Source organism: Uloborus diversus, chromosome 9 (genome assembly GCF_026930045.1).
Source record: "Uloborus diversus isolate 005 chromosome 9, Udiv.v.3.1, whole genome shotgun sequence".
Lineage (NCBI taxonomy): Eukaryota > Metazoa > Arthropoda > Arachnida > Araneae > Uloboridae > Uloborus > Uloborus diversus.
Window position 1 is genome coordinate 101,883,937 of NC_072739.1, and position 21,882 is coordinate 101,905,818.

The window sequence follows — 21,882 nt, forward strand, 5'->3', positions numbered from 1 at the left end:
ATAAATATAAATAGGGTTGACCGGGGGACATTTACGCAGTGCCCTTTTCTCAAAACGAATTATTACTAGAGAGCCAACAGTCATAACAGATTGCTGCTACTCTCTAACAAATATTCTCACAAGTTTTCGAGCATTAGTCGAGCTTCGGTCCAGCATGCAGAAAGAATAATCTGTTTTCTACCAAGTTGAGTAAATTTTGTGTTGAACGTTTTGGAGCTTATTGTGAATAAATAGTACTTAAAGTAAGACAAAACAACGTAAGTAGAAGCACAAATTTGTAAATTACAGCAGACACGTGTTTCGGCGTTACAGGGAACGCCTTTTTCAATGCAAAAAATAATGAGCTTATGGATGAAAAGACATCCGACAAAAGCTAATACTTAGTTAAGAAAAAACAAATATATAAAAATTAGCAGCATTTTATTCTTTTTAGAGAATTGTATTTGTATGAACTAAAATGTTATTGTTATTATTATTATTATTATTTTCTTTTTACACGTTAAAAATAAATCCATACTTGGCGGCGTGGCAAGTTTACGCGTTGAACGTCGGAGTACCTTTAAGATCGTTCTTACCGTGTCTTACTTAAACGTGCCCCTGACACTTTTTTCGCTCCAAACTGTCTCAAACATTTTTAGTATTTTCCGGTTATTTAGTTTTGAAAATTACTATTTAATTTTTAATTAAGTTACACATTCGTACTTTATAGCTTACAATCATATAGTGCTGTCTTCATGCCCTTTCAGCTTTTACTTTATACACATTCAGTCTGTAATAAATTTGCTTTATTTTAGCGATGGTAAGACACCATGTTCAAAACACCAACAGAACCACGTTAGGTGTCAAAATAAATATACGTAAACCTGCCCCGTGTTCGGGGCACGTTTACGCAATCGACTTGGACTCAAAAAAAAAAAAAAAAAAAAAATTAACTGTTAAAAACACAAGCTGAGCAACAACTGAATATACCAATTTTGACTCTTTAAACTGCTTCATAAACCGCAATGTCTATCATTTCTTAAGTTAAAACCTAAAAATTAGAAAATTCATTGAAAAAAATCCGCGTAAGCGTATCCCGGTCTACCCTAAATAATGCATGAATTAAAATGAAAAAAGGCTTAATATCTCATAAAAAATTATATGAAAGTTCAAAATTGCTACAACAAAAAAAAAAAAAAAATAAAGCGAGTCATTAAAATAAAAATATTGAAAAAAAAAAAAAAAATTGTGACGTGGTAAACATGCGTGTCTGTCAGTTTGATTATCTGTGCCACCTTAGTAATTTTTCGCAAAGATCTTTTGCAGTAGCTAATGTATTAAAAGAGGTTTTCTTGTTGTTTGATTCTTCCGAAGTTTCTTTTTAGACAGTCTAAAAGTTAGATATGCTAGCTATACGGGTGAAATTCAGAATTCCTTTACAAAACGACTTACCTGAACTGACACTAATGTTAGAGTGAATAAGGTGATATTAATGAAAGGAAAGAGTCAAAGTTGACCTACATAATAAAATCCATGGGGCAAAAAAGAAAAAAAAATTCTAGTGAAATATTTTCAGTTTGATCACTAAAAATATTTTTGATCAAATGAACGAGCAAATAAATGTATGAGTGTTTAAATGAATAGAAAAGAAAACAATAAACAAATAAATTAATTAATTAAACTATACAGGAAAAAAATACGTGACTGAAATAGTGAATAAATAAGAAAATAAGCGAATGAATGAATAAATATATCAATGAATACTTAAGTGATTTAATAAATGATTAAATAAGTAAACGAAATGAACTATTTCACTTTGCCCCACATGCACATGGCTAATTGAACAAAACATCTTTATTTTTACTAATAATAAAGCTGAAAGTCTCTGTCTGTCAGGATCTCTGTGACGCGCATAGCGCCTAGACCTTCGGCCGATTTTGATGAAATCAGGCACAAAGTTAGTTTGTAGCATGCGGGTGTGCACCTCGAAGCGATTTTTCGAAAATTCGATTTGGTACTTTTTCTATTCCAATTTTAAGAAAAAGATTATCATAAGATGGACGAGTAAATTACGAAATTATCATAACGTAGAACCGTAACATGGGCATAAGCTATTTGGCGAGAAAATTCTCCATACATTATTTGTAAATATACAGGCAAACCAAAAGACCTTTTAATTTTCTATTACGGGCAAAGCCATGCGGGTACCACTAGTTTAAAATAAAAATACGCTTACATTTAAATAAATAATTACTGCATTGGTATTAGAACTCCTTTAATTTTTTAAATTTTATTGACCAGAATTTTATTATTTATAGTGACAAAAAGTTACTGGAGTAGACTGCACGAGTCACTACAAAGTTAAAATATTACCAGATAGGCGCGCGTAAATATTTCACCATTTCACTTTTCCCCACATACTTACAAAATACGATAACTATTTTGATTTGTTCGCTTATTATTAAATTAAACTTTTTTTTTAATATGGACGTTGACCTATTTTCTCTACACAACAAAATGACAAAACTTGAAGGGATACACTTTTTTACGATTTTTCCATGTATTAAACAAAATAAATTAAATTTATGCCGTTTTGACACAATAAATAGACGGGGAAAAAAGTAATAAAGAGCAAAAAAAAAAAGTTTTAATGATGCTTCCACAGAATCATAGATGGAGAGATTAAAAAGATCTTTCCAGCTCTGTTGTAAAGAATGCAATATTTGAAAGATGTACAGAACACACGCAGCAGTCTCTTTCATTTCAATCCCGGAAAAATTCGGTAGAGTTGAGTAATTAAAAAAAAAAAAACTTTTTCCCTTTCAGAAAAACTATCTTATATCTCTGGCGGAAAACACAAAAACAGATGGACGCTTAGATGGATCTCCGTGCAGAAAAATGATCGTCTGCGAAAAAAAGAAAGAAAGAAAACACATAGAGAGAACATAAAATGAGAAAAGAGGAAGACCACTGTGGTGATGATGATGCCGTTGCCATAGTTACGCACCTGTAATAACCGAGGAGCGTTTCTTCACGTTCAATGGAGGCGCCGCTTTGCCTCCGTGACGTCACAAGCCTTCGGATGCCAAAATGCAAAAGAGAAAAATTAAAAAAAAAAAGTCTCGTTTATTCATTTTTTAATTTCTTTCTCTTATTTCTTATTTTTCAGGGAAAAAGTATTGATTGCCAGTCGTAGCTTCCAATGGATAATGAGAAATTTGGCATCTTCCCAAGAAAGGCGATTTTATGGAATTTTCGAAAAGGCCGGGCGGTTATTTTTCATTGGATGAGGTGGTTGGTAATGGCTATTTTTTGGCTTGATGATAGTCTCGGAAATGCAATTTATTATTTTTGTTTATGAGAATTTATGTCACATTTCTGTGAATTTTGTCACATTCATTTTATTTGTTTCAACTAATAAATACTTTTTATGAAAAGAGAATGTGGAGTTTTATTTTTCATCATTGCATTGCATTTGATTTTAAATTCTGATTTACATTTTCAATGGAGCATGGTATAAATCTGGGGTTCTCAACCGAGGGGGGGGGGGGGGGGGGTCTTAGGGTGCGTAGAATAATTTCAAAGGAGACGTGAAAGTTTTTTAAAATAAAATAAAAACTAATCATGTTTTGCTACACTTTGTGGTCGTATTTTCAAAACTGTATATATTTTCGAAACTGTAGATTTTTTTTTTTTTTTGTTTTGGAGGAGGAGGAGGAAGAAGAGGAGGAGGAAGTTTTTAGGACAGTTTTCATCCACGAATCATTGAGAGTCTGGACTTTCAGCGTTTCCATAGACAATGTCAAAATATCGAGAAAGACGTTGAAAGCTGAGGTGAACTTTGTCCGTTACAGCCTAAAGCCTAATATTCAAAAAAAAAAAAAAATGTCAAGAACAGACAGTGGCAGCATTCATACTGTTGCAAATGAGAGCGACTGGTACTACAAGTAGGGCTGAGCGATATCAAAATTTTAATACCGCGATATATCACGCTCAAAATATCGATATTTTCGATATATCGATTTACTTAGGTCGTTAAGTTCAACATTTTATGGGGGGGGGGGGGACTGCAAAGCCTATTACATATGTATCTGCAACAGAGAAAAGTCATGTGCCGTCTTGTTGAATAAATATCTTTGTAATTTATTCTAATAATATAGCTACAGCAAGGATTCTCATGTGTTTGTGTCGGAGGGGTGCGGGGGGGGGGGGGAATCATGAGGCAGAATATACCACAGAAACTTTGGAAGAAACTACTTTAGACGAATTTAAGTATTTTTATTAGAGGGTCGCAATTCTTGAGGGAAAGGGGACTTGGTAAAATTGATGGGTGCCATCGCAGTCGGGGGGGAATGGGCAGCCCTCGTTACATCGTCTGCATGTTAAGATATGCTACAGAGAAACGCCATTGAACATCTTGAAAAGAAAATATTACATCGGTCTATTCGAATAATAATAGCTCAAGCAGGCGTGCCCATTTGGGGGTGGGGGGGTGGGGGCTTGATGCTGAGTACACAATTGAAATTATCAGAGAAGTTATTTTAAAGGGAATTTAGTCTTCAATAAAAGGTCGCGTTTTGGAGGAAGCGCGATAAATTTGAGGGGGGGGGGGATTTATGCGAATAATAATAGCAACAGCAATATATAAGAATAATTAAAGCCCTTTCAGGGGGGAGGGAGGCCATTACATTTTTACAGAAGGATATTAATCCATTAAAGAGAGGGTGGCGCTTTTCTTTTGTTTGGGGGGGTGATAAAATTGAGGGGAGCCACTGTACTTGGGGAGGGAAATTGGCACCCCAGCCACATCAAATACATTATAAGATCTGCAATACACAAAATTCATCGAATATCTCGAAAAGCAAATGTTCCAGCAATTTAGACGAATAATAATGCCTAAAGCAGGGTACATATTCCGTGGGGGGGGGGGGGGGATCTTAAAACTGACTATGGCATTGAAATTATCAGGGAACTTATTTTAAAATTATTTTAGTCTCTTTTTTAAGTAAACAAAAGTAGGGACTCTTGTTTTTTTTTTCGGAGGGGGGGGGGGGGAGAGCTCAGTAAAATTAAGAATGAAAGAGGCCATCGCACTTATTGGGGATTGGAAGCCCTAAAATTATGATCTATATATTAAGATCTGCAATAGAGAAAAACCTACGAAAATTTTGAAATGTAAATATTCCAGCAATTTACTACTCAAATTCAAAATAATAGAATACTTCCCACTTTTCAGAAAAAAAGTTTATTCTAACCAAATATAAGTGCAAATTAGGTATTTAAATGAACGTGCCACCTTTCTTAGACCTTAAAGTGTGCATTTCATAATATACTCAATTAAAAATAATCTTAGACAGAATAATCCAAAAGTTTATAGTGAAGAAGAGTTACATTTAGTCAAAAAATTAGAATATTCAAATTAAAGGGGGAAAAACACTTTCAAAAGAAGCAATACCAATATTAGAATGCGTCATTTTTTGCTGGATTCAATGCTTTAACCCTTTCTCACACGGATTCTACCACCTGTTTACATTAATCTTTTCTGACAGTTTCCATACCCTCTTATATGCGGCATCGAGCTCAACTTTGTTGGCGGGCACCAGGTCTTGAATCGCTTTCTTTAGGTTTGACGGTACCACAAATTCTTGATCGTATTGAAATTGGTAGAGTTGCTTGACCAGTTTAATAATGGAAATTCCTCTTTCTGTTTAAAATCTATGAGTCGTTTTAGAGATGTGACACGGAGTAGAATCTTGCTGAAAGATAAAATCTGTCACTAAATGTGTAACTAATGTGCCTCAGATGAAGTATCATGCCATATTATTGATAAATCGCGGAAGTGGCGCATTGTTTTATTTTAAGATACATATATAATTTCCCAATTCCAGCAGCCCTCATACACCCACAAACCAAGAAGGATGTGTCAAAGTGGAGAGAACGTCTTACACAAGATTTCTCTTTCTCAGACGCTTTTCTTTTTAAATGTCAAACCCAAACACCTTCTTTTGTTTACAGATATTTCAAAAAAAGATTTATCACTGAATATAATACTTTTCCAACCTTGTTGCCCCGTTAGAGATTCTCTTTGCTTTAGGAGAGTTGTGCACGTTTCTGCTTCATGTTTATCTTTGGTCTTACTTCGTAGATCCGCAATTTCAACTGCAGTTTATGCAACCGTCCTAGTGTAGTTGGCGTGGATAAGATAACTATACATTCTGTCCAACACTTATGGACGTAAGAAGCATTTTCAACGATTATTTTGGACAATTTACTTTAATTTGGGTTCATCGCTGCCAGGTGTTACAATTTTTCTACCTCGTTCACTTCGGTTACTTTTTAGATGGTCAGTCCCTGCACACGTTTGTTAAGAAAAGAGGAAAATTATTGGGAAGGTTTTAATGTTTAAACTTGCGTCGCCTAGTGAAAATTCCATTAAAAATTCTCTAGTTAAAGGTGGGCTATATTAATATTTGTAAACTTCAAAATTTTTCCAAAGCATCGTATTTTTCCAAATGGCCCCCTCTGAGAATTCTCTCTGGATCCGCCCCTGGTCACATCAGTGTATATACATATGTGGGTGAGTTTTATTGTTGCTTTTCCATAATATATAGGTACATTGAGTGTATACCGTTCGCTTCCCTATCCCCTTGAAAAAAAAAAAAATGAAATGACGGTCCTTATTCAGGGTGTTTCTGAACTCTTGGACAAAACATTAATGGGGGGATAGTACACATTGCGACAAACAATATAATGGCAAAAAATAAGGATCCCAAACGTCTCCCGAAGGAGATAGGCGCCATTAAAGTTCAGGGTCCAAAAATTCAAATTATCATAAAAAACGGAAAAATTGGTCGATTCATTTGCGGTTTTCGCTAAAATTTCTCTTTTTATCAGTATTTTCTTGACGATTAATTTTGAAGATGTAGTTTAAAAAAAACGCCGATAGAGGGTGCTTTAGACTTTGGAGTAACGAACAACTATATTTTACTACTATTTTTGAAACTCATTAAATGTTTTCTAATGCTTGGAGTTAAACTTAAATTTTGAGCTAAAAATCCGAATTGTTGAGAGTGATTAAGTAGCGAAAACTGATCTGTCTTTAAAGGTTGAAATACACTTTGTCACAAAAAATTGTATGCATTAAGAATAAATTTCGCATTAACCAACAAATTCGGCACTAATGTAGTTTAGTAAGAAGATGATTTAAATTTCGTCGCCAGTGACAAAAGAGTAAGCGCGCTATGCGCATACAAGATCCCATGTAGATCCATAGGTAAAATTGAAAGCGTGAAAGCCTTGTCTCAAAGACCACTTCAAACGAAACTGTCGAGTTGTAAGGACGCCAATGTGACTAGGATGACCTTTTAGAGGTACACAAACAATTGTTAGAATTTTTAAAGGGATCTACAGTAGGTTTCAGAGAAGCAGGTTGGTTGTACGCGCGTATCTGCCGCCACATCGGTCGGAGTGATATGGTAGTAGCTTAGTGTACGTAAAAATAAATAAATCACTCTATTGTGGCCGGTTAAGGCATTCTAGAAACAGCAATGAGCGCGAAGATCGCACATCGTAAGAGCGACCACTACCGTATAAACAAGCTCACTAACATTTCTTCCATGCCGTTTAACACCTTTCAAGAAACTGGTGGTATCAAGAAAAACAATCCTGAGTATACTGAAAGAAGCTGGTATCTTGAACCGTCACCCCACAGTGGGGCACAAACGCCAAAAAGTGCTTAAAAGTGTTTTTAAACCTCTCGTGCTGTTTGTTTACATAGGCATGTTATAATGGATTTTTCTCGATTTGTTTGGGCTCAGAGTCCAAAGTTCGCAGGTTTACGCAGCTAATTCTTTTTCAGGGTCTTTCTACAGACCATTTATGACTAATTAATTTTAATTTCTAAGAGGACATAAGAGGACATCTTTTGTAGAGTGTTTTGAAAAAAATAACTTTGAATTCCGAAGGTTTTGGTGCTGATCAAAACCGATATTTTGTTTGAGAATTCGATTACTCATTTTTTTCGTCCTATTATTATCGTTGGACACGAGAGAAATTAAATACACCCGCTTTTAATAGGAAAAAAAATATATAGAATGCTTAAAAGCAATTTTTGTAAATTCCCGTACTCATGGTTCTTCAACTTTCTAAAAGCTCCCTTAAGCTTTGTAGTGAACGAAGGGCTATAAAATTCCAGTTCTGATTGCCTAAGAGGCAGGCCTGTACAAATTTATTAATCCTCAATTGGTTTAGTATAGGGAAAAAAAACATTTATAAGCGCTTTTTGGCGTTTTCGCCCCACTGTGCGTCGCGTCGTCGTCCATTGCGAAGGATTGGACTTTCCTCGATTGGATTTTCGTTGCACTTGATTAGTTGGCTTGTGACAGACAGAAGGCATGTTATCTTCAACAATGAATCCCGATTTAGTCCCAGTGGTCATAGGTAACCTATTTCACTCCATACCACGCCGTGTTTTGTTTTGTATAGCTGCTAGAGGAGGCGAAACAACTTACGGCTTAGTAAACTTTATTGTGCCATAACTTCTTAATAAAACAGTCTTTTGTTTTGAGTTTGTAATTATTTCCTTATCTTGTCATAGGCCACATCCATTTTAAGTTTCGTGAAGATTGCTCGTTTCCATCTGGGTTAATGTATTTTTTTGGTGACGAAGTGTATTTCGACTTCTGAACACAGTTTAGTTTGCGCGACTTAATCATGCCCAATGATTCTGATTTTGAGTTGAAAATTTAAGTCCAAGCATTAGAAAAAATCTATTGAGATTCAAAAATATCGGTAAAAATAGTTGTTCGCTTCTCCAAAGTCTAAAGCTCCATCTTTATCAACATTTTTTAAACTACACCTTCAAAATTTATTTTCAGGGAAATACTGATAAAAAAGAATAATTTTAGCGAAAACTGCTAACGAATTGACCAATATTCTGTGTTTTACGATCAATTGAAATTTTGGACCCTAAACTTTAACGGCACCTATCTCCTTCGGAAGCCGTTTGGGACCTTTATTTTTGCCTTTATATTGCTTGTCCTGATATGTACTATCACCTCTTAAAGTTTTGCCTAAGAGTTCAGAAACAACTTGTATACGCTGAATCAAATCCTCTCCTCTCTTAGCAGAAAATTCTCTATTGCCCCTGATATTAAGTAAGCGGTTAAAATTTTTGACGAAAAAGTTTCTTAACACTGAATGAGTTTTTATTGTAATACGCAGAAAATCATTCCATTACACAAAAAAACTTTCACCCCTATCTCTATGGAGAAAATTTCGGTTCCAGAAAATTTGCATTCATAAAAGGGGTATTCATTTACCTGCTCTGCTTAAGCGGGCCACAGAACCTACAGCAAGACGCTACAGTTTCTTTTTCCTCTTTAAATGTTTTATCCAGCAACAAATTACGAAAAGCATTCGCCAGATTCTCACACACTCATCGTTTTAGCTTTGCGCCGATTGTTTTCATGCTGTACAAGAGATACCAAAGATAGGACGCACAATAAGATTCCGATCTTTCCAATTATTAATATAATTGCATCATAAGTCCTTATCATCATAAGACATAAAACACAGCAATGCAAACATAAGAAATTAACCTCCCTATCACAGAAGAAAATATCAGGCATTATCCAAAACCAAGTTGCTACAGCAAGACAACGCAAAGTCTCTTATCATTGAACATCTTTAAAATCGGAAAAGCATCCAATAGATTGTTTATACACCCCAGTATCTTGAAAAACTGAGGGAAAATGACTTTTCTTGTTATAATCTTTTCCCATTCAACTTTCTCTTGTATAACATACATCAGTCACCGCACCATCAGCACGCAAACACAGGAAACTGTTATAAAACAATGTGCTGTGGTTTTTGCCACATGAAAACAAGAAGAAAAAAACCTCTGAGCCACGCTTGTCAAGAGGTACTGTCCAAGGGGGGAGGAATGCTTGCACACTCCCAAACTGCACCGAGTCACGTCAGAAGTTGATGATGCTTGAATTGGGGGGCCCTCTGCTGCCACAAAGTATTCATTTCTCTGGCAATAAATTGGGATTAGACTTCGGGAGATGACGTTGTCATAGACTTTTGATTGGTTCAGGCGTGACCATATGAGTTTGTTGCCAATCCAGGCGTAGCTGTGACGGCGGAAATCTCGATTTCCTTTATATTTTCTCACCTTGGACTTTGCAAATAAACTGAGGATTAAAGGTCAGGGATCACCAGTTCCTTCTTTTTTTATTGTTTTCAAAAATCGTGGAAAAACTCGACTAGATTCGTCATAAGTTGAAAAAAATATTGTATCCTATTGTAGCAAGTGAGATTGTGTTCCAATAGTAAAATAAGAAATAACAACGTTTAATTGCACAAAATTGTTGATTACTGCATACACGTGTTTTGGGGTTACAAAGAACCCCTTTTTCGATGCAAAAAAAGTGAGTCGCACATGTATTTAATTTATTTTTTACTTTTTTTTCCGTGATATTTTTAAGATTCATTAAGCCTTCTTTCATGCTTTATTCTTCTTTCTTTGATTTTTACTAAGAAAGTAGGCTAAAAAGGATCCATGCCTAGTACACAGAACTATTAAGCCATTAAAAAATTATTTCGATATGATTTTCAAATGCAGCAAATATATTAGTCTGATCATAAATCAGGCACAAACCAAAAATTACGTTAAAATTATTCAGCAATAAATGTTGGCGAAATTAGCGATCACAATCGGCCACAAGGCAGCTAAATGATAAAAATGGCGGTTAAAAAATAACTGCCAATCACACCCCACCCGATCGTAGCCTCCAAGAACAAATTAATGACCTTAACAAGTTCAATCATTATTTTGAACCATAAAGTAATTGATAAAAAATTTTTTACAGTAAAATAAAAATACAACCTTTATGAACTAATTTAGCAGTCATTTGAATCATTTAAACTCACAAAATTTAAATAAAACATCATTTATTATATAGTTGAATGAATACCTTTTGCATGAAAGGTAAAAATAAAAAATAACAACGTATAATTGCATACACATGTTTCGGGGTTGCAAGGAACCCCTTCTTCAATGCAGAATAAGTTAGCTTATAGATGAAAAGACGTGCGAAAAAGCCAAAAACGCGAGCAAGCAGTAATCTGCAACTTTTGTGAAATTATAGGTTGTTATTTCTTATCGTTTAGTATTTTCAGCAAAACAAAAGTCGTCACTATTTGAAACAAGTTGTTACTAATGAAATTGTTATTATCGGCAACTAAAGAATTTTCCCACTTGGACTTTTAGTTAGGGATTAAGGGAAGGGAATAATTCATTTTTTGGGTTCTTTTAATCAGCTGGTTATCTGAAATAGAACTTGTGAACGAAAACTACAAATCAAACAAAGTAATCAGCAAATCAACAGATTTCAATCACCAAACAGGCAATCCTAAAACCGGAACTGTCACAATTCATGAAGAGAGAATTAAGAGAAAGAGAGCTACCGCCACTGCAAAGAAACATGCAACCGAAATCACGTAAGACATTTACACAACAAAGCACCCATAAAAACCGAAGCTAATTACAATTACGTGATGGGCACGGGGAACAATTCCCATGACTAAAAACCCAAGCATTAGTGCATATTCTGCCTAATCACAATACGAAATAGCGTGAAAATTACATATCTTGTCTTTCTCCAAACATTTCGCCAGTCCTGGCTACATAAAAAGGTCAATTACCGGGTGAAATAAATTCGGTTCACAGAAGCTCATCCTCAAATGGCGGAAGAATTTCTGCCATAAACATCAAGGCAGATAAACCCGACTTCCGCCGAGGATTTGTGGCAGCACGCGAAGGCAGGAAGCTGTTAAGCTGTGGCAGGAGCCGTGTATTTAAAAAAAAATAATAATAATAAAAAATCCGCCGGGGTTTAACTTGTTAAGAGGTGGCAAGACAATGCAACTAACTACCACATATCACGATATGCACTTAGAAGTAAAGTACTTTACAGCGATTAAAGACACTTCGCCTTCAAACGCTATTCAGGCAAGCTAACTATATATACAGAGACGAACAAAAAAACTAACACTTGCAGAAAATTCACATTTTAAAGAATTCTTCCTTGCACACACACACACACACACACATATATATATATATTGGAACATGTCAGCTAGAGCATACCTTTCACGTTACCATACAATTGTTCTGTTATTTCATGAGAAACTCTTTAAAATGAATTTTTACAAATGATGTAGTTTTTTTTTTTTTTTTTTTTTTTGTGTATCACTGTATGCACAGAGTCCGACAAAAAAAGAAGAATACTTCTATTGTTTATCGAGAAACTCTTCAATATGTGAATTTTTGCTGGCAGCAATTTTTTTTTTTTTAAATTTTTTTGTCTACCACCGTTAATATGCATGGGATATAAATAAAGAAAAGAATTTTGCAAAGTATTTAAATGAAGAACTATTTCAATAGTTTATTTTGATATAAAATATTAGAAAGCAGACATAATTTTAAAAACGTCTCCATTTCAACTGAAAGTACACCGTGTTAATGCAAAACAAATTAACACAGAATGCGAAAAAGAAAGAAAGGCCAGACTAAGAGAGGATTTCATCTTTCAACGAAAAAACGCCGTATTTTACCCCCACCTTAATTCTTAATGCTTTGAGATCATGTCTACGCAACTGTAAAAAAACATCGAAATTCGTTTTTAATTGAAAGATAAACTGAAATTAATTATCTGCACTTAATCCTAGCCGTCGAAACTAATATTTTTTAATCTTCAAATATTTACAATGTTTCTTTTATTTTTTGTACAGTTAAAACAATCAAATTGGGAAAAATTATGATGGTCATAAAACAGGAATTAAAGCTTAACACGAACTATTAATGTATCAGTAAGAAAGACATTTTTTAAAAGAAAGTTTCTATTATGAGAGAATTTCTGCAACAGCATTGCTAAAAAGGTTTCTTTCTTTTTCTTTTTTTTTTTTTTTTTTTAGGGCCGTACACATATTTATCCATTTTCGTCTAGCGAAATTATTTGAAACATTCTGAATTGAATTTAAGCTATCGCATATAAATAATATGCTTACTTACAACTATACGGATGATTAATTAATAATAGAATTACTCATATCAAATTACTTATTAAGGACAAAATTTAATGCCCTGCGTTAAATTTTCGGTTTATTTCATTGATGTAAAATTTTGTTTCATAAAAAAAAAATTAAAATTAAAAAAAAATTAAAAAAAAAAAACGTTTACCTTTTTGTATTTACCAAATTTTGCACAACCGATATTTATAAAAATACAAATAATGCAACTAATTGGAATGTAAAAAATATGTGTTTAATAATTTTTATCCCTCTGATATTGTTTAACATTGGAGGGGGGGGGGAACACGTGTGGTACTTGAAATGCATTTCTCAGGTACTTTTGCTAGTAGCAACTAATTACTCATTTATATTCTCACACAACAATATTTTTCTACTGAGCTCTTCTTATATATAGTATACAAGAGTACAAAACAATAGAAATCGCATTTTTATTTCAACCAAAGAATATAGTATAGTCTGTGTTAATAAAATACGTAATATCGTCGAACTTACTTATACCGAGCCCCACTATAATGAGAACTCGGTTTTAATGAAGAAATCAGAAGTGTTTGGTCGGCACAATGTTAACCCTATGGGAATATAACTTATTCCAACGAGCCATGTTATTGCGAGCAATGTTTTTGTGAATCATAAAATTTCCTTTGCAGCTATACAACCTTTTGGAAATTCCTTTCATCTACCACTTTAAAAGGTTGGAAATTTGCAGAAAATGATGTATATGCTGTTCACATATATATACTCCCGCAGGGTTGCCAATTGCTCCGCATTTTGCGGAGTTGCTCCTCAAAAATGGCGAAACTCCGCGGCTCCGCAAAGAAGTTCTCATGCTCCGCATTTCATAGCGATTTCAATCCAAAGTTTGCTATTTTGTCATAACAAATATGTAGATATGAGAGATTAAAGATGCCTTTACTCAAAGATTGAAATAGTGCTTAAAGTTGTTTTATTAATTTAAAAATAATTATTTTTATACTAGTACTTAAAATGGTTATTAAAGCTCTAAAACAATTTTAGATAAGTGGTTTTAGTTATTTTTTATTGGTTTTTATAAAAATTTCCGAATTGCTCCTCAAAATCAGTACAGTTGCTCCTCAAATTGCTTCTCCAAGGTTGGCAACCCTGCTCCCGAAGAAGATGAAGTTGTTCAACCTGAAGAAGATGAAAATAATAATAATAATGATGACGAAAGTGTCGATAATAACGATGAATTTAATAATTACAAACTTAACCACTCCGAACATACCTGTAATGAATGATATGGAGTGTGCAGAAAAGCCCGAACGAATGGGGAATGCAAAATAACTGTTTTTTCAGCAATTAGTATATACTCTCCGAAAAACAATAAGCACTGATAAGATAGACACTATGAAACAGTTCAAAGCAAATTAACCAATTCCTTTGAACTGTACACTGTTAAAAATAAAATTTAATGTCTCAACAAGAAATAAGGTAAATCTAGCAAAATTTACATGAAACTATCATGTTGGTGATGATTTTCATCAATGTAATGGTGATTTTGGTAGTCACTTGTTGGTAAAAGCACCGTTACGTTGGTGAAACTTGTCACCAAAAAGATGGTTGCAGCCAAATTTTCTTAGATTTTACCGATTTTTTGGTGAAACATTGAACTTTATTTTTAAGAGTATACAACGAAAAGAAATTGGTTAATTTCCTTTGAACTGTCTCATTGTGTCTATCTTGTGTTTATAGTCTTTCGGAGAGTATACTAATGGCATAGAGAAATAAAAAACACAGCATGTATGAATTTTACGATTTTTTTTTCTAGAATCCGTTTTTTATGAGCATCCGGTTACAAAGAGCAAATACAGTGGTCTCTTCGTGTTTGTTATAAGCGAGTTCAACAGTACTTAAGAAAATAAAACTGCTCAAGATGTTCTTGTCATACATATTCTTACCTCAAATTGCACGGCATCATTGCATTAAAAGCATTATTAAAGAATATTATAAAGTATGCCTTCAATGTAATGAGGCGGAGCAATTAGAATAATTCGAAGAAATAACTGATCATTTCCAACGATAAAAAATAAATCATGAACTTTTCTTTTCCAATTTAAAAAATCTTAATTAATGCACGTAATCCCTCCATTCCAAACTGATATCGAACGATTGTCTCAAAACACAACAATAAAAAAAGGGGGAAGAATTCGTTGCCAAAACAAATAGGCGCATCGCTGTTCGCCTAATGAAGAAATCTACACTGGGGAAACCAATTACAAAAGGTTATCAATTCCAAACGACTGAACGCTGCGATTCGAAAGTGGTCACGTTTAGACAAAAGAAGTAGTCTTTAGAATGGAGATTTCGGGTCGTAATGAGCACCCCAAGTACAGTCCCGTATAATGAGGGCTTCACATTTTCATGAATGTCGCTTTCTGTTGATTGCTGTTTTTCTTTGTTTCGTTTTGTTCTGTTGTCTCTGCTAATAATCCGTCGAGCTTTAATCAGAATTTTTCTGGTAGTAATATTAATTGGTTTTTCTAGAATGGTTTGAAGGAATCGAAAAATCTTGCAGGAGTAGGTTTTTAAATAGCTGGTTAATGTTGTAGGAATGATATTTGAACCTAACACGGAACTTGATGGGACACAGTGTCTAGGAAAAACTGAACGTTGCAACAAAACTATCAAATTGCAAATCGTTGGTTGGTTGGTTGCTCTAAAATAAGTTTAAGATGTATATATATGAATCTGGTAGCAGAAACAGCACATCGCAGATTTTTGAGAAAATCTGCAGACTATTTCTTTGCTTTGACAAGAAAAACCTAAAATTTTGAAAGAAAAAAATTCTTAAAATTCAGCGAACGAAGTTGAACTGTTTGATACTGAACTGTTTGAACAACGAACGATACTGTTTTTCTGCTACTGTAAAAGCATATCTTCTCACGATTTTCGCGAGCCTATCCTTATTGTGGAAGTTAAAGCCTCGAGAATATTTTTTTCTTCAACTTTCGGTTCTGTTCATGTAAAATTCGCAAAGATTTCAGTCCGTGAAGTCACCCACATCTTTATTTTCACGGAAATTGCGGCTTACGAAAAAAAGCGTTTTTACAGTATATATAATTCACAACCGGTAACACGTACTTGTAACAGAATCTTACTTTAAAGCATTTCTCGGAGTTGATTTAGGCTACGATTGATCTAGTGTCATTTTATCTTGCAGCCTATTTGCTTTTCAATCTGCGTTGCAGACTTCTGAAACAAATTCGGCTACTGGGTGTATGACTTAAAATAGTGGAAATCGAAAAAAAAGACAATATTTAAAAATTTTTACTGTTCGAAGTAGCCAGATCACTCAAAACACTGAGATAGATCGTCGATTTAAAAAACTATTAGTTGTTGCTGTAAAAAGCATTGCATCATTACATTGGTGAAGCTTATCAGAAATAAGATAAGATGCAGTTAAAATTTGCTAGATTTTATCTTATTTCTAGGAGAAATATTGAACTGTGCTTTTAAGAGTGTACTTAACGTTAATACAGAAGAAAACATAAGCTAGAAAGCAACAATTTTCAACGTGTAAGATCTAAAACCTGACCAGTAAAACTAAAAATATTTCGGAGCTTGAAACAAGAAAACATTTATGCTGCCAAAAAAAAGTAAAGCGCAGTAACTGATTTTTTTTTATTTTTTAAAATTTTATTTTATTCTTTTCGCATTTTTCAAAAAAACATTAAAATTATGTTACTCAACTGATCCTCCCCCATATTAGGAGGTACCCAGGAGCAAATATAGACAAGCATTTTAGGGACGATGGGGTCATGATGAAGAGTACCCCCCCTCTCCCATGAACGAACCCACGGTTTTGGGTACGAACAATTCCTTGGGGGCAGTGGCGGCTCGTGGGAAGGACCAGAGGGGGCCCGGGCACCCTCACCTTTTTGAGAAAATAATTTATAACTTTTTATTTTCCCTTTGTGTGTGTGTGTGTGTGTACCTGCTTGACATTAAAAAAATAGATTGTACCATAATATCCTGTGTATAATCTGCGGACTATCTGCTAAAAAAGTTTTTAAAAAAAATAGTGAGGTGCTGATTATCTGTGGTTCCTCCGCCCCCCAACACCATTTGCATAAAATTTGACCGTTTGTTCCTACCTTTCTTGACTCTTTGCCTTCAAGTAATTAGAGTACTATAATGACAATTTAGAGAGGAAATCATAAATTTTTTAGATTTTTTTTTTTTCAGTTTTGAATATACCTTAAAAGTTAATACTTCTTCACGTTTTTAATTTAGTTGCTGAAATTGTATGTTAAATCAAAACGTATCTGAGAAACACAATAGGGCAGAAGAGATTTTAATTCCAAAAACTAATGATGTTAGGGTAAATCTCAATGTCTTTCAAAAAGAGATCTTTGAATTTAAAATGTTCAATAGTTACAGTTAATTGGTCAGCTAGTTGCCAGCACCCCCCCTCCCCATCCAAAAACATTACGAAACATCTCAACTTTCATTTGACGATCTTCAATTTCGCAAAATTTCCAGGGAAAGTCTCCGATTACTTTACAACATCGCTTAAAATTGCTTTCGAAAATCGCTTAAAATTGCGTTTTTCTAGATTCAATTTCAAAAGAACGCTGTCTCTTATATTACCAAATATGATCCTACAATCGCGTTTTTAAGACTTCATTTTCAAAAAATGTTCGGGTAAGGGTCCACGAACCGCCTTCCTATAGTATCATCAAAAAATAGGTTTTTTAAACAGCCACACTTAAGAAAAATTTAGGTGGAATAGTCTCTGAATTCCTCCTCATAATATCATAGAATATTGTGCTTAAGCTTTTATGACTTCAAATTTGAAAAAAAAAAAATCCAGGAGAGTGTTCCAGAACCCCTTCCCGTTAAATATTCAAAGTTTGTCTACAATTGCGTTTTTGGAGTTCCAATTTCAAAAAATTGGACAGGTGAGGAAGAGTCGATTTTTATTTATTTTTCAAAACAGAGGGGAGGGGGGGGGGGAAGATCGAAGAGAGTCCCGGAGCTCTATCCCTTACAATAACGTCAATAAATATGGCCTAAAACCGTGTTTTAAGGCTTAAACTTCTACCAATTTCCGCTGAGTCCCCTGTACCGTTCTTTCCACATACATCACCAAAGGCTTATCTAAAATTGCATTTTTTAAACTACAAGTTTCAAAATTGAGAGATTTGATGATAAGCAAATCAAATCAATCAAATTGATGGGATTTTTTTCCTACTGTGTCTCCCACCCCCGCCCCACCTTAAAAATTATCTTCTATTTGCGCTACTGTTGTGTGTTGTATGTACGTGTGTGCATATATCGTTACAAGATTTTTCTTTTAAATTCAAAAAATGTCTTCCCTTTGTTACACAGAAATTATTACTTGTTTTAAATTACTGCTCATGTAGTTTTAAAGAAAATGACAAGTTATCAATAATTTGAAGAAGATAAAAAGAGTTTTTTTTTTTTCTTTCTTTGTCTGCATAAAAATTCTGAATCTCGCCCATGTTCACCGGCAGATTCATATGTTGAAAGGTACACCCGCATGTAATCACTAAGGATTTTTTTACTATGTTTTTTAATTTATTTATTTCTAGTTTGTTTTAAATTTAACTTATCTATTTTTATTTTATTTATTTTAAAGTGAATACTGAGATGTATTTTGATCTTTGTTAAAGTTAATTAATTTATAATTTTTACATATTCCTCTGATCACAATTATTTTGCACTTTTGTAATTTGGTCTTGTTTAAAATAAAATAAATTTTACTCATTCAAAATAATTAGTTATTAAAGGATTAAAAATAACATTACTATTAAAAATATTAGATTAATATTGCTTTTTAAAATTTATTTTGAAAAACCAGGGAGTGAAAGGGTCTCCCTTGCAGTCCCTTACCAGTCCTGCAAGGGAGATGTACTGCACCGCCGGAAACCGTACTGGACACAAACGTGAGATTAATAATTTTCGTGATATATTTTGTAGCTTTTCCCAATCTGATTAACTAAATTTTATTTGTGAGTCAAGGGGAGAATGTGCGCCATCCCGCCGGCAATCATGGACACAAACATGAGGCTAATATCTTTCGCGATTTACTTTTAATTTTATTAATTTAACTAAAAAAAATTTAAGAAAATTTTAATATTAAAAAAATGTTAAAAATTTTTTTCTCAAAAACCAGGGGGTGGGGGTGCGAGTCTACCCATGATCTGGCCCCCTCATTTTTTCAAGGCACGAGCCGCCACTGCTTGGGGGTAGACAAAAGCACTAAATCGGCTGGGAATAAGACACTTAATAGAGGATAAACGTTACAAATTAAATTTCCTGTGCAATAAAAAGTAGTATTTTAAATATTTATTAAAAAAGAATTAGTACATTGAAAATATTATCGCAATCATTTACCTTTTAATGCATAAAATGTTTGAACACAATGTGGACGGATACTTTTGTCGACAGTTTAGGGGGTGAATAAAATATGACAACGTATATAAAGTACAAATTCAAAATTTGTACTTTATATACGTTGAATTATTTGTTTTGAATTTGTACTTTATATACGTTGTCATATTTTATTCACTATGCAGTACAAAGTTTTCGACTACTTTTTATGTAGTTTAGGGGGTCATGACCCCATGAGCCCTCTCCTGGTATCCGTCCTTAGAGGTACCTTTATTTTGGGTGACTTTATCCTATATTTCATCGGAGCATATTCTGTTGCGGAAGCATTATTTCTCGTTTACGTTCTCTGCATCAACCTTCACAAAGATTAAAGAGACAGGTGGATGGAAGAGCAATAACTACTAGATTCCTGAACCATAAATTACCAACACTTGGAATATAATGATGCCAATGAAGAACTTTCCGCCTTTTGCTTTTAATTACAGACTCAAAGAGCCGAACTTCGGCCAACAGAAATATAAGTCACACACGAAATGAGAACCCAGCACGAGGTATTGATAATGAAACACATTTCTATTCTTATGGCAGCTTTGAATAAATCAGGCTCGAAAGGAGTGAGGAGGTTGCGTTAAGTATCGTGAAGGTACACTTCTTGCATGGTTGAATATTCAAGGAGGGAGACATTTTATGAGACAAACACATGATCCCTTTTCTTGAACTTAGCAAGCTGCATTGGAAAAGAAATATGATGTTGCTTGAAGAAAAGGAAGAATATTTGAAAAAGAAACTGCAATATATAGTTGGTGCTCAGTTTTTATTAACAGTTTATCACTCCTGTAAAATAAGCATGAACTTGGTCTTTTTTACAAGTTGAATAGGAAGAAACTTTATTTCACAAACACATGATTCCTTTTCTTGCACTTAGTAAGCTGTAGAGTTGGGAAAGAAGAATGATGTTGTTAGGAGAAACTGAAGGATATTTGAAAAAGAAATTTACCTTTTGTCTCTCTTTGCGGCACAACAGGGTGTCACGGCACCCGCTTAGAGAACCCCTACAACCAATAAATAGTACCTATATCTGTTCCACTACAATTAAGTTTTACTTCACAGAATATCTACCAAATTTGCAGCCCTTAAAAAGATATGAGATGAGAATATTTCATCCACAAGAACGTAACAGCTTAAAAATATACCAGAAAAACCAGACTATCATTTTAGGAGGGAGGGGGGTAATGCTGAAGAATGACCCCTCCCACCCATGAACAAACTTACGGTTTTGGTACTAAAAATTTCTAAAACTGCCTAGGGTTTCATAAAAAGCACCAAATCGGCCAGGAATAAGGTACCTACTTAGTAGAGCTTAAACGTTACTAATTAATTTCCTCAGCAATGAAAAGAAGCAATATTTCAAATATTTGCTTTAAAAAAGAAAAAGGAATTGAAAAAAATTACTGAAACCGTTACACTTTATTCATTAAGTGCTTGAACACAATGTGGACTCATAATTTTGTCGACGGTTTAGGGAGGGTCATGATCCCAATGACCCTCTCCTTCTAACCGCAACTTATCATAACGTCTAGAAGAATAAGCATGTAGACATCTAAAAGAATATAATACTAAAAACAGTATTAGACAAAGTTTCCTTCAAAAAAGGAAAGCCTCTTTACTTCAAGTGTCAGAAGTAAGTACTTATGCCTATATGCAACAAATATATATTGTTCCAAGCACATTGTTTTCGTTGCCAGTAAGAAAAAAAGTACTGGTTTACGAGAAGGAAATAAAAAAGAAAGATTGGCTGCTAACGTCCATAATTTCCAAACTAATTCACGCCAACAATTGGTGACGTAATTTTTCTATCACCTATTCACCGATGCCTGTCCACAATGGAAGGAAGCAAAAAGAAAATTTCAAGTACAATAAACATCACAACGAGTTCCCCGCTCTTTGATTAATTCAGGGAAAAAAATAGCCTTAATTTTCCTTCTAAATCGACGTCATCCTCAAATAAACACAAGTGACCATTCAAAGTCGGATCGTAATTGGCTGTCAGACAGCAGATAGAGAAGCACAAGACGAAGAGCTGCACCGGGATTGATGACGTCACGCATGGATGGTGGTGTAAATATACGTAGGAAATGGGAGTGAGAGGAGATTGACAAATTACTATTTATGGAGTTGACAATGGTGCATCATAAGACGAAGCCTCGGGCCAACGGTCTTCGGGATAGAAGCAGTGCCTCCAGTCGTTACCATTAATGCCAGAAGATACTAGAAACAACATACAATTGGATCTTCAAATTGGCGAGTATTGACAAAGATGAATGCCTTTCGTATGGTAATCATCAAATAACGAGATAAGGATTAAATGATGATTTCTGATGATCGGAAGTGGTTTCCAGAAAACAGACGGTTAAAGTAAAGATTTTGCAC

General features: G+C 34.3%; 1 protein-coding gene across 2 annotated transcripts in view; it reads right to left on the bottom strand.

Moving 5' to 3' along the window:
- LOC129230064 (UPF0489 protein C5orf22 homolog) overlaps positions 1-21,882 on the bottom strand; it is a 739,515-nt gene that overhangs the window by 495,468 nt on the left and 222,165 nt on the right. Inside the window, exon 1 of one of the 2 annotated variants that reach the window (XM_054864454.1) lies at positions 9,300-9,369. The exons of the other annotated variant lie outside the window; for it this stretch is intronic. The gene's annotated coding sequence lies outside the window, so the exon portion shown is untranslated. Of the gene's footprint in view, positions 1-9,299; positions 9,370-21,882 lie in introns of those variants that run through there. 2 annotated transcript variants of the gene reach the window in all.